Source organism: Nomia melanderi, chromosome 2 (assembly GCF_051020985.1).
Source record: "Nomia melanderi isolate GNS246 chromosome 2, iyNomMela1, whole genome shotgun sequence".
NCBI lineage: Eukaryota > Metazoa > Arthropoda > Insecta > Hymenoptera > Halictidae > Nomia > Nomia melanderi.
This window is the reverse complement of record NC_135000.1, coordinates 7,911,717-7,930,314: the sequence shown is the minus strand read 5'-3', so window position 1 is coordinate 7,930,314 and position 18,598 is coordinate 7,911,717. Positions and strand designations below refer to the sequence as shown.

General features: G+C 39.3%; 1 protein-coding gene across 4 annotated transcripts in view; it reads right to left on the bottom strand.

Annotated features, from left to right (window-relative positions):
* Window positions 1-16,436, bottom strand: part of LOC143174154 (uncharacterized) — a 101,153-nt gene extending 84,717 nt beyond the window's left edge. Inside the window, exon 1 of one of the 4 annotated variants that reach the window (XM_076364720.1) lies at window positions 15,398-16,436. The gene's annotated coding sequence lies outside the window, so the exon portion shown is untranslated. Of the gene's footprint in view, window positions 1-15,065; window positions 15,081-15,397 lie in introns of those variants that run through there. The other 3 variants (XM_076364721.1, XM_076364718.1, XM_076364719.1) reach the window with 3 other exon arrangements.
* Between the last annotated feature and the right edge of the window lie 2,162 nt (window positions 16,437-18,598).

Here is an 18,598-nt window from a genome sequence, read left to right as displayed (position 1 = left end):
TTCATCATTTCCACGTTATCTTAAGCAATTTCGAACTCGATTTAAAAAACAACGCTTCCTCGAGTAAATTCTCCAAGCAAAACGAGTCGAGAATTTCGAAAAATTTTTAGGAAAAGTTCCACGCGCTCGGCGATCCACGAGAAAAACTGCATCGAAAACGCGAGGCGACTTTTCCCCGTAAAACGGTTCGTTTCCGAGGAACTCGCGTTCGAAAAGGGAGCAGCGAACTAGGTCACGTGGCCCGAGCGGGGCGGCGTGCATTTTCAAAATTGATTTCCTCGGGAACGGAGCGTCGCACGGGAAAACTTCGTTCCACGTTTTCGACGTATTTTTACCGGAGGAACAGGCCTGTGTGCGTTCGAGCGACGTCCGAGTGCGCGGTGCTACGTTAAGCCTCGTTAAACTGTGTTTTCACGTACCTCGTAAATTTCTAATGGTCTTTTGAGCGAAACATTCGCGGGACTGGCGAAAGGAAAATATCGCGAGGCGCAACATTTCGGTATGGTTAGCGTGCTCGATCGAAAATATTAATATTCACAAGTATTTCGCGTAGTGCCATTTCAGTTAGTATTCCTGGTTTTTAACCCTTTGAATTCTGTAGGCTCCAATATTGCGCCAGTTATAACATCAAATATTTTAATGAATCAAAGAAACTACCCTAAAATTATTCGATTTTCCACACATTCAAATTTTCTACTGAGAAGGAAAATAAAAGATCGAAAGGATGTTACAGCATTTTTCATTTTCACTAGAGATAACATAAAAATTAGTCGCAGTTGCTGATAAATTACAAAACCATCTGAATTTAGTTCATAGATGTATATTGACTTAACTATCAATATATATATATATATATTGATTTTTAATTCAGTATAATTTTCGTTTATTTTTAATTCTATTCTCAAATACTTAATCGTGTAGTACTACGTTTGATCGTCCGTTTCATCAGGAATCACTACAAACTTCGTGTCGAACAACTAGAACATTAATTTCTGACTATAACTGGAATATTAATTTCTGACTATAACTGGAATATTAATTTCCGACTATTACTGGAATATTCAATTAACAGTAATTCCTAAGAATTAATCAATTGGCGTCCGCCAATTAAAATCACCAAAAACGTAACACAAAAACACCAAAACCCATCCCAAGGCAAAAACAAACTAATCTTGAATCTAATCAACGTTCACAAACTCAATTTAACCCTTTGCACTCCAGAGGCGCCTCTCAGTCGCCAAATGATTTGACATAGCAAAACTGTGAAGTTTGATATTTAACACGAATGCCATGGAGGTCACCGGTGACCAATCAAATCGACTTTAATTCGCTCAATTGAACGATGATTATTCGAAAATATTTCTATATTATAAATAACACTATCTAATGTGCAGTTGTAGCAATGCAATTCAATCGAATGATATATTTAATTTCATCCATTTTGTGTATTTTCCGCCGTGAAATCGTGCGGCATTCAACGTGTTAATATTAAACTTCGCATAATGCGTCAATGTACGAAATATTGAAATAAAATAGTTCTCTTACTGAATGCACATGAGATTTCTTAATTCAATCTAAGAAAACGTCATCTGTCTCATTAGAAAATATAGAATATTCCCAGTAAAAAACTTCTGGAGTGCAAAGGTCATGACTATCAGTCACTTGATTTGACACAACAAAACTATGAAGTTGAATATTTACTATTTTAACCCCAACAAATATATATAGTACTCAGTTGATTCGAATTCGAAGTAAATATTATTCCTCTATAATCAATTATTATACTTAAAAGGAAATATAGGTATAACATATGATTAGAATTTTTCTGTTTTTTCAATAAATTATTAATGACAAAGTAGCCGTATCGGTCAAAGTTGAGAAAGAAATCGTAGGCCAAGGGGTTAAAAGAAACTTTGTATCGCTGTATGAAACATTTAAATAAAACAGCTTGTTACTTAATTTATATATGAATTATCCTTAAATTAGTTTCAAACGTCGTCTATATCTTATCGGAAAATATTGAACATTTCCAGTGAAAATCTTTCGAGTGCAAAGGGTTGAAACCACCGAAATCCTTTCAGTCGAAACAAAATCATGCTATAATTAGAATATCCAATCACGTATTACCGTCGTTCGGCCGTTGCTCTCCGAAATTTCGTTGAGTAACGGAATTTTTATTCCCGGGGGAACGAAATTTTTATTTCTCCACGTTGCATTCCACGAAATGGCGGTATCTCCGTTAATTCCGCTGCAACGTCTCTTTTCCTGCCCCCCCCCCCCCCACCCGCCACTTCCCTCGCCATGCACTCTGCCCCATTCCTTTTTGTTTCAGCCGACGCCGGCCGCGGGATTAATACGTTCCCCGAAGTCTGGCTCGTTTTAATTCAAATAGACGATGACGGGAAAATCGATCCCGGCTGATGAAAGAGAGCCGGCCGATTCGAGAAGCTTTAATGGAATTCCTGTTCCCGCGAAAACGAGGGAAAAATTGCGAATAATGCCCGCGGCGCGGGAGGACGCCATTGGTTCGACAATTTTCTTTTGGCCGGGACGCAACACGATTCCGGGGGAAGACGTTTCGTTTGCGCGAAACACCTGAATGCAATTTCTGTGGAGTAGACAGAGAAATGTTCCATGGAATTTCATCTTGAACGTTCTTTTGCTTTATTGCTGGTTCGCTGTGGAAATTCACTTGGCAACGGTTGAACTCGGTTCGATTTTTGGGGATGAAATATGGGGAGGAAAATTTTTCTTTTGGGGTGTAGTTGGTACGGGAATTTTAACCTGATGTTTTTGAACTGAAAGTTTAGATTAATATTAATTAAATAGGTAATTGTTTCAGCTCAGAAACATCACGTTAAAATTCCCTTACAAACTACACCCCCAAAAGATAAATTTTTTAATTTTGAACTGAAAGTTTAAACTAACTCAATCAAATTCACCCGAGTACTATTAAATATAAATATTTGCAAAATAAAGGACTACTTAACAAATTAAGCGCCGAAAACCTTAGAGTTTCTCCATTGAGTTCCTCTACTGTTGCAAACAAAAGTAGGAACAACTATTAACCCTTTGCACTCCGTAGGCTCCAATATTGCACCAGTTCTAATATTAAATATTTTAACGAATTTTAAGAAAACTACCTTAAGATTATTAGATCTTCCAAATATACAAAGTTTCTACTGAGAAGGGAATTAAAGGTCTAAGGAATGTTACAACATTGTTAATTTTCAGTAGGACTACTATCAAAATTGGTAGTTGCTGACATATCACAAAACTATATGCAGTGCTAAGGGTTAACCCTTTGATACAGCAAAACTATAAAATTAAATATTTAGTATTTCAAATGAAACTTCGTATTGCTATAGGAAATATTGAAATAAAATTACCTTATCGCTTAATTTATCTGTGAATTATCGTTAAATTAGTTTCAAACAGTCCTCTGTATCTCGTTTAAAAATGTTAAATATTTCCAGTGAAAAACTTTCGAGAAGGGTTAATTATTTAACGCTACAATCTTTGCATCACACTATTACCAACTTAGTTACGTTAACACTTTGCCAACCGAATGGGGATATCTCCCACGTTTCAGTCAGCAACATATTGCCTTTTATTCTGTTTATCTTTTTCTTTTGTTATTTAGTAAGTCTCTAAACTCTAAACATAGTTTTCAACTAAATTAATTGAATCAGTATAATTGAAGATAATGGAGAAGGTTGTAATTATAGTTCCTTCTAGGCGGTCGCCTGAGTGTTAATAAACATGTTCATTTCACATCGGTTATCTCGCATGTTCCAATTTTCTAGTCATTCAGAAGCGTCAGTCCAGTGACTAACAAAGCTTAACGCGCTAAAACGAAAACACGTCAGTTAAAAACGAATTCCCGTCGAGATCCAAGCGGCAAACGAGAGAAATCCACTATTCACAAACGTGCCTTTGACAAAGAAGGAAAGATTTTTTCCGAGAAACAAGAAAATCATTTCTGCAGCGTTTATAACGTGGCTCGCGGAGCCACGAGACGTCGGAAATAATTTCATGTTCCACTTCGCGGCGAGCGAATCGAGCATCGGCCAGGCCGCCGCTCTGCGTTCGACAGAAATAATTAGGGCGACTTTTCCGACCCCGCCTCAGCCAGGTGGACGCCGAAGAATCCAACGGAATACGCTCGGACGCCATCGTCCTGCGCTCGCCGCAGAATTCGATGCGAATAGGACTCGAACAGTCGATATCTCGCGCGTCTACGGCCAAGTGTTACGATAACTGTAATCGTTTAACACTTAGCACCCTGTTTTATTGCAACCTCTACCTGTTTCAACAATTTTTTCTATATTTATTTGTAGTAATTGTACCATTTAAAGGTAACATTTCAATGACTCCCGAATATTCTTGAATAAATAAATAGAGCGTCATGCTAAGCTGTAATCGAATGAACTAACGTCGACGTGAATCTCAAAGTGAGAAACCAAGAGCACTTTAACCCTTTGCGGACGAATGTCGACATTTCGGCGGATGAAACGTTCATATTTGATAGACTAAGTTGTAGACAAGTGATTTAATTACTCGACAGTTTTAGAGAACAGCACGTAGTTTCCTTTTCTTCTATTGATTAAGCGATTGATAGATAATCTATCTTCATCTATTGAAGGTTTTAAACATCACTTTGCACTCGGAAGTTTCTCAATGGAAATATTCAACATTTTCTGACGAAATACAAGTCATATTGTTTGAAACTAATTTAACGATAATTCATAGGTAAATTAAGCAACAGAGTTGTTTTATTTAAGTATTTCACGTAGCAATGCAAACTTTAATTTGAAATATCAAATATTCGAATTCATTTTGTCGTATCAAATCAAGTGGTGTCAGAGAGTCACCTCTCGAGTGCAAAAGGTTAATCTTAGATATAAAACTAATGAATACAAAATACTATAATTTAATTTTAAACAAAATAAATTTTTATTTCACAGTAATTTGTCACGTTTCCGTAATTTCCTTGCAATATTACATTCGAATCGATCAATTTCGAATAAACATTGAAATCAGTATGATTCGTTCACTCGAATCCTGGAATTTATTGTGACACAATTTTGTGGATGTATAGTAAGATCTCTATAAGATAATAAACATGTTAAGAATGATTAACCGGCATTCCATGGTTTCCCAGGAAATTGATATGGCAATGTTGCACAAACGAAAGAGTCGAGTTTCGTTCGAGTCGAATCGATTCTCTCACGGTCACGTTGCAAATGGTTCCCGTTATTGAGAAACGCGATGGAAAATCGGTGGATGACGACTTCAGGGAAACTGTGCGGCCGAGTTGCGCAACGTCGGGTAAACTTTCGTTTGGAGAACGAAGGTTGACGAGTCCCGACTTCGCATCGAAGTTTCGAATGATTCCAAGTCGAGGACGTGAGCTTTTGCAGATGAGAATCGCAAGAGCTGACAATTGACGATGTTTTCGAGTGTCGGAAGTCTTTCGATGTTTCTAGAATATTTCTAATGGAGAACCTTCGAGTGCAAAATGTTAATGTTTTATTTAAAACACCAATACAGTTCATAATTCACAGAATGGAAAAAATATAATATTAAATCGCTTGTTTGAATTGCATTATTATTATTGCATGTTGATTGAATGGCATCGCGTTAGGTGGCATTATGTATAATATAGAAATGTTTCTAAATAATCATTGTTTAATTAAATGAACTATAATTCGATATGGTTGGGGGTAACCGGTGACCCCCATGGCATTTAACGTGTTAATGTTAAAAGAAACGTGTATCTACCGTCAGAACACTAAGAAAATAATACGTGCTACAGTTGATAAGAATAGACAGCTAAAATCGTAGGATAAACTTAGAATTAATGTATTTTCAAGTGCATTCGTGATTTGTCATGAAATATGATTTCTTTGATGAATCTGTTCTCAGTACATGTTTATTACTATTATTTATTGTTCATTTCGAAACAAATACGTATAAATAATAGGTCCTGTACGAGTTCAAAGTTAACAAGTTTGATGTACAATGTTAAATTTCATTTAACGTAATTACCCATGAAAAATTAAAATAGAACAGTCCTATTCCTTGATTTCTATATCATTTACATTAATGTTACTTACAAAACCTACCCTTGATGTTTCATTAGAAACTGAATATATCTATCGAAATGTTCGAGTGCAAAGGCTTACAATATCGTGTGAGACACGTGATGAAGATTTTAAATAGAATTTAGCAAAAATAAATATTACTCAAGTCTTGTTAATACAAATGAGATATCATGTTTCCGTTATCAATTGTTATATTTTAGAGCAAAGCTAGACATAGAATGTGCATACAATTTTTCTCTTTTTCCAATACATTATTAATGACAAAGTGCTAAGGGCTAACCTTTTGAACTCTGTAGGCTCCAATATTGCACCAGTTCTAATATTAACCACTTTAATGAATCAAAGAAACTACCCTAAAATTATTCGATTTTCCAAACATCGAAATTTTGCATTAAGGAAAATAAAAGATCGGAGAAATGTGCATTTCTAATTTTCGCTAGTACTATAAAAATTAGTTGCAGTTGCCGATAGATCACAAAACAACTTGTAGTGCCAAGGATTAATCCGCCTAATATAAAAATCGGATCACGAAAATATCCCTAGACACGACGAAGCCTGGTCGCGCCCGCATCTCGGAAATGTCCTTGTTTGCCGCGGTCCGCGGCGACCGATCCGCGTACGCCTTCCCGACAAATCGATGCTGACAAAAACTAGGCGGTCCTCCAGCCCGAAGTGGTGCTCAACCTATTTCCACCGCGTGAATCGACGCACTAGCCCCGTTCCACAGCGAACTCGATGCTTTCCGGTCGGACCACCGCGTACACGGCCGGCTGCTTTCGTCATGTCTTGATCCGAGAGACGTTTCACGGTCATCGAGAAACCTAATAGCCCGGCTGGGCCCCTTACCGGGTGCCCGTTGCATTTTCCAGTATACCTAGTGACAATTAAGCTCGATTTCCAACGAGTCGCGTTCACTTTCGTCGATCAATCCCGCGCGCGATGCAGATTCCACCATTGGAATCGTTATCGTCATCACCGAGGAGGATTAGCAACACGATAATTCGTTTTATCGGTGATTCCGAGGGGCCCGTGGAAAGTAACTAGACCGTCTAGAGACTTTTTAAACCGCGCACAATCGTGATATCGAGTTCCTCGCTATGCTCCGATGGAATTCTGCGCGGTTTTACCGTTTTCATCGATGTTTAAGGAGCGCTCGAGTTTCACGCGCGATTCCCCTAGCCGAGTTTAGTGAATAGGGTAATGATGATTGGTCTAATGGATCAAGGGAATTCATCTGTGTCTCTCTCTCTCTCTCTCGCCGGGCAATAATGCTTTCCTTATATGCCCCGGCGACCGGCAAAAAGGCGTTTAACGATCGCCAACGTGTTCTCGAAAGAGGGACAATTCTCTTTGTGGTTGGCTCGGTGTTAACATATCCGCGTCGATACATTCGAGATTCAGATATCTAATCTGGCCGGTCGTTGGGCAGCGGTTCTCAATCCGTGTCGAGGGAGGCGAGTTCTATTTACTCGTGCAGTGACTAGCAAATTTCTTCGATGGTGCACTGTGTAGCTGGGTAGAATTGCTTAATAAATAATGTGGGAAAATTCAATGAAGATTGTGAGCTGAAAGTACGTCGGGATTTTTAAATAAAATATCCATGTGAAAATAAGAATACAACGTTGAACGCAATATGATAATATACTACTATGATTTACGTAAGAATTGTTTATTATCCGAACAATACTCAAACAAATTTTAAACCAAAAGGTTTTCGTTGTTTCTGTTTCAAGGAAAAATCACTAGACACTGTACACGTCAACAATTTAACACTAGAACTACCAAATGAAACTGACTTTTCGAAATCTTTCCATTAAAACTCGAACAATGCTACCATTGAGATTTCTATTGATTAACAATTCAATTTGCCTATTGCCGAATCAATTTCTACAGTAATTTCTCAGAGAACTACATTGTTTTTAACCCTTTGCGAACGAATGTCGACACTACCGAGATCAAACTATCATGTTTGTAATGCTAAGTTGCAAACAAATGATTCGACTGCTCAAATAGCAAGAAACCGGTACATAACTTCCTTATTTCACATTATTTAGGCATTCGATGTGCGATTTGGGAGAATCTACAAAAGGTTTTGTATAGTTCGGGGAATGTTCGTCCGCGAAAGGTTAATAATTATTAAAGAAGCAATCAGAAATGAGTCATTTCGACCTCTCCGGTAGTTCTAGCGTCGAGTATAGTTTCTAGTGACTTTTTCTGGTTTCGTTCGAGAAATTTCACAGGAAGATTGCGACGGGAAAAATTGCAAGTAACGACGAAAAGGGAACGAGAGGCTCGCCGGCATCAACAATTAAATTACAGCCGCGTAGCGTTTCGAAGCCGCAGGATCCGGATTATTAGAAAAGAAGAGGAGAAACGCAACGAAAGACACACGGGAATGGAAGGCACCCTTGATCCACCATTACATTATTCATATTTAATTCCGCTGGATTACGTCCGCGGTATATATTCGAGCAGTAAAGTGCAACATTTCAGCGTTTTTCACCGAGTGCGCTCCCAGATATAAAGTTTTACTACCCCGGATAAAATTTTGTTAATTTCGCCGCGTATTTTTTCGCCGGCTGGTAACGTTCTTCGCAATTTTCTGGGCTTTCTATTTGCAATGTTGCTGTACGCCTTCTTTCATTCTTATCGTGCGCTGTTATTTTAATAACTTCAGCTTGAAATGCCTTATGGAACAAGTATTTTAATAACGTGTTTTTAAATAATAGTACATTTCTTTCGAGGAGAATAACATTTTTACTGTGCACTGAAGTTTTAATTCAACTACTTTGATGCCTGAAGGATTCCTGGGAAGATTTTGTAATGCGTGTCTTTATGTATTAAATATTTTGCATTCGTTCGTCCGAATGTCCAGTAAGAAATATGTCTAGATTAAACATTCGAATGTTTATCGTATATTTATACTTTCACTGTTCAACTGAAATTTCAACTGAAAACAACTTTTTCAGTTCAATTTCCTCATTTGAATATTGGATACTTTCTATAGTTAGTTTTATTAAACTATATTTATATTATACATAAAATCGATTCAGAATACACTAGAAAAACGACTAACTAAAAATTTCAAAAAACATCTTTCAACACCTCCAAAAATAGTGTTAATCAACCAAAACAACTCCCGTCCACGTTTACCAATATCTCGTTGCAGTTATGCTCGTCAAAACAGCGAAAAATCAATCGTCTAACGCAAACAAGCAATTCGATAAAAGTAGTAACTCAAATAAAATAATAAAATAATCAAACGATTGAGGTATCAATAAACCAACTACCGAGCGACGAATTTCATAAATCTCCATGGAGAGGATTTCGCTAAAGAACAAAAGAAGTGTTTCCATAAGAACAATTGTTTTTAAATCCCAGCTCTCAGGAAATTATTAATTGTTAGTGAAACGCAGCTTGCTGCCAGAGAGAAACTATCGACTAATTGTTCCCGTTGTTTCATCGTCAAAGGACGGATTATGGGAATGAAAGCTTTGCAACGTTGACCAGGCAGCAGGTATATGTTTTCCAAGGGAAAGATGGCGGAACGAAAATCTGTTTGTTACTGGGAACGGTACACGTCACTGGCTGCGATAGACGTCGCGCGACCGTTACTCCCTATTTGCTTAATGAGTTAAGGACGCCAGCGAAAAATGGCGTCTAATCGCCTCTGGATTCTCGCGGTTCTGCATACCGTGTTACGTAAGCTGCTATCAATTTCATATATTTCCAAAGCTAGAGGCGACTTGCGGCTCGCTTCCAAGGAAAACGTACAGTTTTAACAACAAAACTACCAAGCACTTCAATTGACTTTTTAAAATTTCACTATAGAAACTCCAAGAGTGCATCTGTTCAGTCTTTAATTAATTTACAATTCAATTTGCGTAGTGTTAAATGAATTTCTTTAATAATTTCTCAGAGAAACATTTGTTACCTTTCTAAGTATTGCAAAAAGAAGACATCAGGCATGGGTCATTTGACCCCTCTGGTAGTTAAAGAGTTAACTGTGTTTGACGAGTATACACGTCATCTTGAAACTCTTAATGGTGCTCTAACAACTTTTTCAACGATGGATTATTTATTGTTCGAGACAAACATGCAATTCTTCGTTTCGCCTTAGTTTTTCGTTAGGATATATTTTAAGTGCATTTAGCCTGCATTTAATGAGTATACACTTCATTATTTGATTTTATTGCGCGCACAAGGAGAGATTTTTTAAACTAAATTCCACACTTAACACTAGGTTTACGGAACGCGTCAAATTGACGCATATTGGATTTTAGAAATATTATTTTGTTAATGTTTACGCCGATTTTGATTGATGCGATCACATTGACATGTACCCCAATTACCTACTATCAAATCTCCAGTTTCCACAGTCTAAATAAACGAGCATCAATTCTTTTAGGAATAATAGAATGAAGTGTACAATAAATGCCCGTAAACCTAGTGTTAACTGGTTAATGGAGTGCGAATGATTTTGAAGACTAGAGGAAAACTGAATACGGTAAACGGAAAATTTTGGAGATGATTCATTGGAATTTCGATGATTACGAAGGAACGTGTAGTTTTCGAGGCGAATGGAAAATTTCAGGGCGAAGCGGACGGTTTGGAAGGTAAAAGGGAAATTTGAGAAGTAAATGGGAGATTTTAAGAGAATTTTGAAGACGGAGAATTTCAAAAGTGAAGAGAATATTTTGAAGGAGACGTTCGAAAGTGAATGGAAGACTTTCCACAAATGGAGTGGAAAATTGTAAATAAAATTGCAAGAACGTTGAAGATAAATGGGGAATTTCGAGAATTTCGAAATAGAAGTAGAAAATTTCAAAGAAAAATAACGCTACTCGTCAACAGAGTATTTCTAAACATTTCTAAACGCCTCGCAGGCTAAAATTACATTGCAATTGATGCATGGACTATGAATCATCGTGCAACTACTCGAATTTGTGGACTTATCTACAAAACCACGAGCTAATCTACGATGTTCTCTTCAGTCAAAGGAAAGACGTGAAAGTTGAAAGCTATTTCCAGCCGAAAACCACAGTCCACTTATATTTGCGCCTTAAATCCAACGAACATGTATTAAACATGTTTCAGAAATATTCGGTACACTTCTGAAATTAAATACTCATGTTCAAGCATTTCCATTTCTCTAAACTCATTTCTCACTGGTTCTCTATTAACCCTTTGTACTCGATTTGATTTGCAAAATTATATAATATAATTATAATGGTTCTCAGTCACCACTTGATTTGATTTGCAAAATTATAAAGTCTTTTATATAATACTGAACTTTGCATGATGCATCAATACATGAAATATTGAAATAAAATAACTTTCGTTCTTAACCCTTAGCATTGCAGCTGGATTTGTAATTTATCAGCAACTGCAACTAATTTTTATGGTATCTCTAGTGAAAATGAAAAATGCTATAACATTCCTTCGATGTTTTATTTTCCTTTTCAGTAAAAAATCTGGATGTGTGGAAAATCGAATAATTTTAGGGTAGTTTCTTTGATTGATTAACATATTTATTATAACTGGTGCAATATTGGAACCTACAGAGTTCAAAGGGTTAATTTATTGATGTTCTTTCATTAATTAGTTTCAAAGAACATCGTCTGTATCTCATCGGAGAATGTCGAATATTTTTAGTAAGAAACTTTCGACTGCAAAGGGTTAACAAACGATAATGTACATTTATATCTGACGGAATAAAATTACTCAAACAAAATCATTTCACGACAATTCCTGACTTTAATTGAAAATATTTCGATATTCTAATCCCCGAATGGAATAGAATTTTCGTCCCTAGAACTTCCACGTCAAGACAAATCAATGTTACATTTGGTAACACGACTTCCGATTTAAATTGCTAATGGTGAACGTATATGTGACCGGTATATAAGCTCAACAGAAAAATTCCAGCGTCCCCGTCCAAAACGAAACACAGTTTCTCAAGAATCAATTTTATTTTCACATCTGGCAACGTGACTTTTCATTTAAATTGCTAATCGCGAACTCGTGCGTAATCAGTATGTAAGTTCAACGGACAATTTTCACTTGTCCTCATAGAAAACCGAACATAGTTCCTTCTAGTCCGTAGTTCGCAATCGAATCTGCGTTACGTTTCGCACCTGGCAACGTTACTTTTGGCTCGAATGAAAAATATTAAAGCAGTGCGTGAGGTCAACGAAGAATTCCCAAGATTCTCAACTGAAACGAAAATATAATTTCTGCGTTGATTCGTATCAACGTTGCATTCTACTTTTGATACAACTTTTCACTCGAATTACAAATACTGTGGTAATACGCGGATATAATAGAAACATTGCAATTATCCAAACAGAAAATATACTTTCTTTTTGTCCTTAGAAACCGATACTATTCAAATTCTTCTAGTAAAGTAACTTATTTATTATTTTCCTTAAACTTCTCACTAGAAAACCTCAAAATCTCAATATTCTTCTATTGTATATAATTTATTACAATTCAATGTCTCCTAAAACCTAATTTCGATAATTATGAAATAAAAACTACATACGTAGCAATGAGTAACATTTCATTTTTCGTTGCTCATTATAATTGAATAATATCTGATTTTCTTTTATTCTAATAATTACGAAGTAACAGATTAAAATGGTGGCGTCGATCTGCCTGGTAGTTCCAGTGTTGGAGAACCTAATCTTTGAAACTACGGTACTGCTCGAGTCGGCCTCGCGACTAAACCGTGCACGCAGGAACACGGCCCTCGCGTTCGACTTCTCGAGCCGCGTTACAGAAATTCCCGGTGTACGTGACCACCGTGTAAATACACTGGATCGACAGCCACTGCCCAATATCAGTATAATTCGATCGGCTTCCGACGACCTACGCTCTAACCGGTTCATACGGACAAATAATCTGCTCCCGTTTTTGCTATTTCCTGGGAATTTTTATCAATTTTTTCGACATTGCAACGGTTAACCACTTGTATAATAACGTGTGGCAAAGATTTGAAATAGAATTTAACAAATATGACAATCACTCGATATTTGTGAATAGAAATTGAATATTAATATTAACTAATATTAACTAATATTAACAGTTTTTTGAAACTTCTAGCAGTTGAATGATTCTGAATAGAATTCAATAGTAAAACTACTATCGACAGTGAGTAATTTTAGATTTTTTGATTTATGATTATGAGTTATTAAGGTACTTATTAAATAAATCGATTCAGTTATAGAAAAGATTGTTTTAAATCTGAAAGAATATCAAAGATTCATCTTCTATAAGAAATTAAGAATAAATGACACTAATTCGTTGATAGTTCCAGGGTAAATAAAATTCGACATTTTGCTGGGAGCAGTTAATCACTTTGCTAAATGAATGGATGTTGTTTACATGCCAAAATAACTGCTTCGTTTCTCAAATTTTGCTGCCAAAACACATTCAAGTTCAGCAGATTTACTGCTCGACTTATTTTATTTTATCAGTTCTCTCTACATTCTATTTCATATGATTAGTCACGTCACCAATTTCCTCTCTGTGGCAAATATCCTTTCTTTACTTATTATTTTACTTCACCAATTTTCTTTACACCGCATTTCATGTAGCAAATCAATCTAGGAAGAAAACAGATCCTATCAGAGTCGAATTTCACAAATAGCCAATTGCTTTCTTCTCGATTTCCATACTACAGTAAAACCTTGGCTATCTAAACATCAATTGCCCCAGAAATGCAATTATCCGAACATTTCTAAACACAACTACAGTGGAAGCTTGATTATTCGATTTAATTGGACAATTAACACTCCATGTATATGGAAACTAGAGAAAAAATTCCTCGATTAAGACGTGTTTATATTAATTTAACAATTTTTTAGAATGTGATACTCCTATCGATTAAAAATTCTAATATCCTAGAGGATGTACTGTAACATACAAAAAGGTTTCTAAAAACTGATAAATGAAAATAGAATTCAATACTCTTATCAATTAAAAATTCTAATATCCTAAAGGGTGTACAGTAACATAAAAAAGGGTTGATTAAGGGGTGTCTAGAAACAGAGAAACGATAACAGTACTATTTCAAAAACTGATAAATAAAAATACGATGCGATACTCTTATCAATTAAAAATTCTAATCACCAAGGTGAAATACAAGATACGAAAGGGTAGATCAAGGGTTGTTCTCAACGACCAGAAACCCGTCCCGAAGATCCTACGGCTTCTCGAAGGGGGACAACACCGTAGACCGGAAATGGGAAACGCGTCGCCAGTGTCCCGCGATCGGAAACCCCCTTTTTCGTCGGGCACCGCGAACGTGCCCGTCGGGACGGGAGCCTCCATGTTAAGCGTTGCCTCGGGGCCGCCTTTATTGCGCAGCGACCACGACCAAAGAAAGAAAGAAAGAAAGAAAGAAAAGAAAAAAAAACCGCCGCCGCTAACTCTCCGCTTATCAGTTTCCCACGAAAAAAAGATCCAAAGAAAAGAACAACAGTAACCGGAACAAAGGGAAATCCGAAAATCTCGCAAAAATCCGAGTAACAACCCTCAGAACACCGAGGCGAGAAATTCTCGGTCGATTTAGCCGCGAATCGATAGCTCGCGCGGATCCGACGCTGTGCCGTCGCCAAAATATTTACCCGATCCCCAGTCCACAGGCCAACAACAAAATAACTCCGAACGCCACACCATAAAACGACCAGCTAATCAAATTACTCCAATTAACACCCAACAACGTTCCCCCAACTTCCTGCTCTACTCGCCAATTACCAATGCCTTAACCTCAACATCACTCCCAATTCCACCCCCAACAACCAATTGCCAATTCCCAATACTCCCAATTTTTCTCCAACGTCTTCACCCTATCAACCCTTAGCACTATCAGTAACACTTGATTCCATACAATAAAACAAAATCTAATATTCAACACACTCCATACAATAAAACAAAATCTGATATTCAACATACTCCATACAACTCAGAGAAACGAAACAGCCGTCGTCCAACGCACAAAACATCCCCTCTCCCCATAAAGCGTCCAAGCATTCCCATCGAAGGATCGAGTGCAAAGGGTCAATTCCCAGCGTCGGCAAACCGATTTCCCGACCCATTTCCGGCGGCGACCTTCGTGCCATCCGTGGCACATAAACAAGTAACTAGACAGCGCAGACGGTCCGTCTCGCCGAGAGGCGTGCACACGGTTACGGTGTTCCGCGGGCGGCCAGAGGCACGGCCCGCCGCCGCCGCCGCAGCGCGCACGGACGGACGGCAGCTCGACATAGAAGAGGACTTAAGCTTACTCACTGCATCCCGACGAGCGCCGAGCACACGAACCACATCACGCCTGGCACCGCTGCAGCAGTCACGGTCACAGTCACGTAAGCACCGAGCGACGGACACCACCACCACCGCGACGACGACGAGGACGACGAGGACGACGAGGACGACGGCGACGACGACGACGGACGGTATCGGCCACTAACGGACGAACACTCATCACTGTCACCCGACCACCGATACACACCCCGGCATTACAGAATTCTTTGGATCTTCAATTATCCATTATTTTTCTTCCTTCTACGTTGGCAGTGTGGAGGATCACTCAAGAGTTGCTGTCCAGGGAAGGGAGAGGGAAGGGGGAGGAAGGGGGAGGGGGAGAGAGAGAAAGAGAGAGATAGATAGATAGATAGATGGAGAGAGAGAGAGAGAGAGAGAGAGAGAGAGAGAGAGAGAATATATGAGAGAAAGAGAGAGAGAGAGAGAGAGAATATATGAGAGAAAGAGAGAGAGAGAGAGAGAGAGAGAGAGAGAGAGAGAGAGAGAGAATGAGAGAATGAGAAAAAGAGTCCAGGCGTCCGAGCAATATTTCCGATTTCCCTTCCGTGTACTAAGGGGTTAGGGTACGCACGAGCGACACTTTCCTCGAGCGAATCGACCGCACACCGGACCGTGTATCCCGCACAGAGGACGCAGAACCCGCCGCGCGACGCGCACACTATCAGTCGTGTCCGTTCGGTATCCAGGCGAGGCGAGCCGAGCCACCGCGCCGTTCCGCGACCATGGCAGAGAGCCGAAATTCTCTTGGCCGGACGAGGAACCGATACGAGTAACCGTTTCGCTGCTCGCGTATCGTGATTTCCCGACACCTCCGCCACCAAGTCGATGGTGCACCACCTAACTCGCTCGCCCAGCTCGCGCTTTGCTTTGCTCGCTCGCTCGCTCGCTCGCTCGTTCGCTGACACTCGTATTCGCTCCGTGTCCGTAGTGATTCGATGCAGCCGAGTTTCTTGACTGAGCGGCCGATGCTCGCCGAGCCGTGCCCCGCGAGCAGCTAAGCCTGCCAACCTGCCATGCGTGCGCCGCGAATGTCACTAGAGACAGTGGGCGCTGGTCTCCGGTAGGCTGCGCCGCGTGGTCGGGCCTCTTGGTTCGACTTCCATCGATTCGAGATCCAAGGGATTTTTTGGAGGGAGCCTTTCCAGTAGCGTAGTCAGTTCTTGGAGTTTTCGGGTTTTAGGGGTGGAAGGGGTGAGTTTGAGGGCGGTCGTGGGGTGGAATTGTTTGTGGACAAATTGGGGCTGTTTGGGAGGGTTTGATTGAGTCAGAGTGGAATTAGGTTAATTGGGAGGATCGAGAAGTGGGGGTGAGTTTTTCATGGAGTTTTTAATATGGACTACTTGTTGGGTCAAATGACCCATTTTGGGTCTCTTTTGAAGTTGTAGGAAAGAATGGGAATTTTGGGAGGAGAGTATTCGATTTTTGAAGCTTTCGGTTTGTGGGGGTGTAAGGGTGAGTTTGAGGGTGATTGTGGTTGAAATTGTTTATGGATAAATTGAGACTTTTCGGAGGTTCATGGCGGTTTGAATTTGATTGATTGCAAGTGGGGATTAGATTAATTGGGAGGATTAATTGGAGGAACTACCAGTAGGGTCAAAATGACCCATTTGGAGTCTCCCTTGCAATTATAGATAAGACTTTCTCAGAAATTATTCAAGAGATTCATTTAGATAAATACGAACTAGAAACTAAGGAAATTGTACACTCAAATGTAATTTCATAACGTTTAAAAATGCAGAATTAATTTTACTGGTCGGTAGTAGTGTTAAATTTATCGTTGGGCCTGTGGAATTCATTTCCTGTGACTCCGAAATTGTTCAGAACGATATCCACAAGAGTATAGACGAAATTTCTTATAGTTCACTCAGTAATCCTCTAAGGAATGATTTCAACAATCCCCTGTCGAGAAAATAAACCACATATCCCCCTTAGAAGTCCAACGTTCACCAGCTGAAAATAACACTCCGCTTTAATGAATACATATCGGGGAGCATTCATATTTATTAAATTCAATTTAAAGTCTACCAAGAGACCGAGTCGATATTACATGCCGATACGCCAACTCGACTATCATTTTCTTCGCGAACTGCTCGAATAAGCTGAACGCGAGATGCAAGGATATTAATCATGTCTTCCTCTGTTACTGTAGTTTCTTTATAAAAACGAACGGCGCACCACGGGTTACAGTAACGTTTCCCTTCGGGCAACCGGTGCCCGATGAAAATTTACTTTCAATTTGTACGTCCAATCGCGGAACAAATTTCCGCTCTCGTAAATCCTCCGCGCGGCCCCGCGCCGAACGGGATGATTATCCACGGACGTAGAAACAAATTAGAGAAACGCGTCTTCTTTAAGTGAGAAATTGCCGGCGACCTAGTAGCGGCGCGCGGAAGAGGGTCACTCTCACATCTTAACGCTTTCGTTCGCGGAACAAGAAATTGCAGCGATCCACGATGACTTCTTAATCGATTTAACGAGCTGCTCGCTCTAAATTAACGGGGACGTGTCCGTCTGTATCCTGACGTGCGTTCGAAGAAACCTCTTCGTCGGATAGAACAAAGAAACTCCGTTTGTTTAACTCGGCAAAGAAAACTCGAGGCAATCCTGAATCAAAAAGCATCGACGTTAAACAATACAATTGAAATAATCAAACCGTATACATAGAATACTCAGTAATATCAAGACATTCGAATTTAATTAAAATAATCTTTAAACACTGCCAACATAAACGCAAATCAAATTCACACAAATACCAAGAAAACTTCAATTACTCAAACCTAATCCAATTAGAATCTCAAAACACTGGCAATTAACCGTCCGACCTACAAACCCCGTAAATCACTAAATAAACATCTCAATCTCCATAAATCACCAAACCATCTTCCAACATCTTTAACTCCCAAAGAAGCCCCTCCCATTTTACCCCTCAAAAATTTCAAAACTCCCAACCGTCCGAATCGCGGAGAAAATCCCATAAAAAGATCTCCACGAACAAACAGGAAAAACGAGAAAAACTGTCGCGCGAGGCGAGAGAACAGAGAACCTCGTGCGCTAGGGATGTTTCCCGCCCTAACATTGGCGTCGCAGCGTGCGCGGATTGGCCTGCGGCCGAAGTGGTGGCGCGCGATTGGCGGGCGCGCGGCTCGCCCAATGGCGGCCGGCCG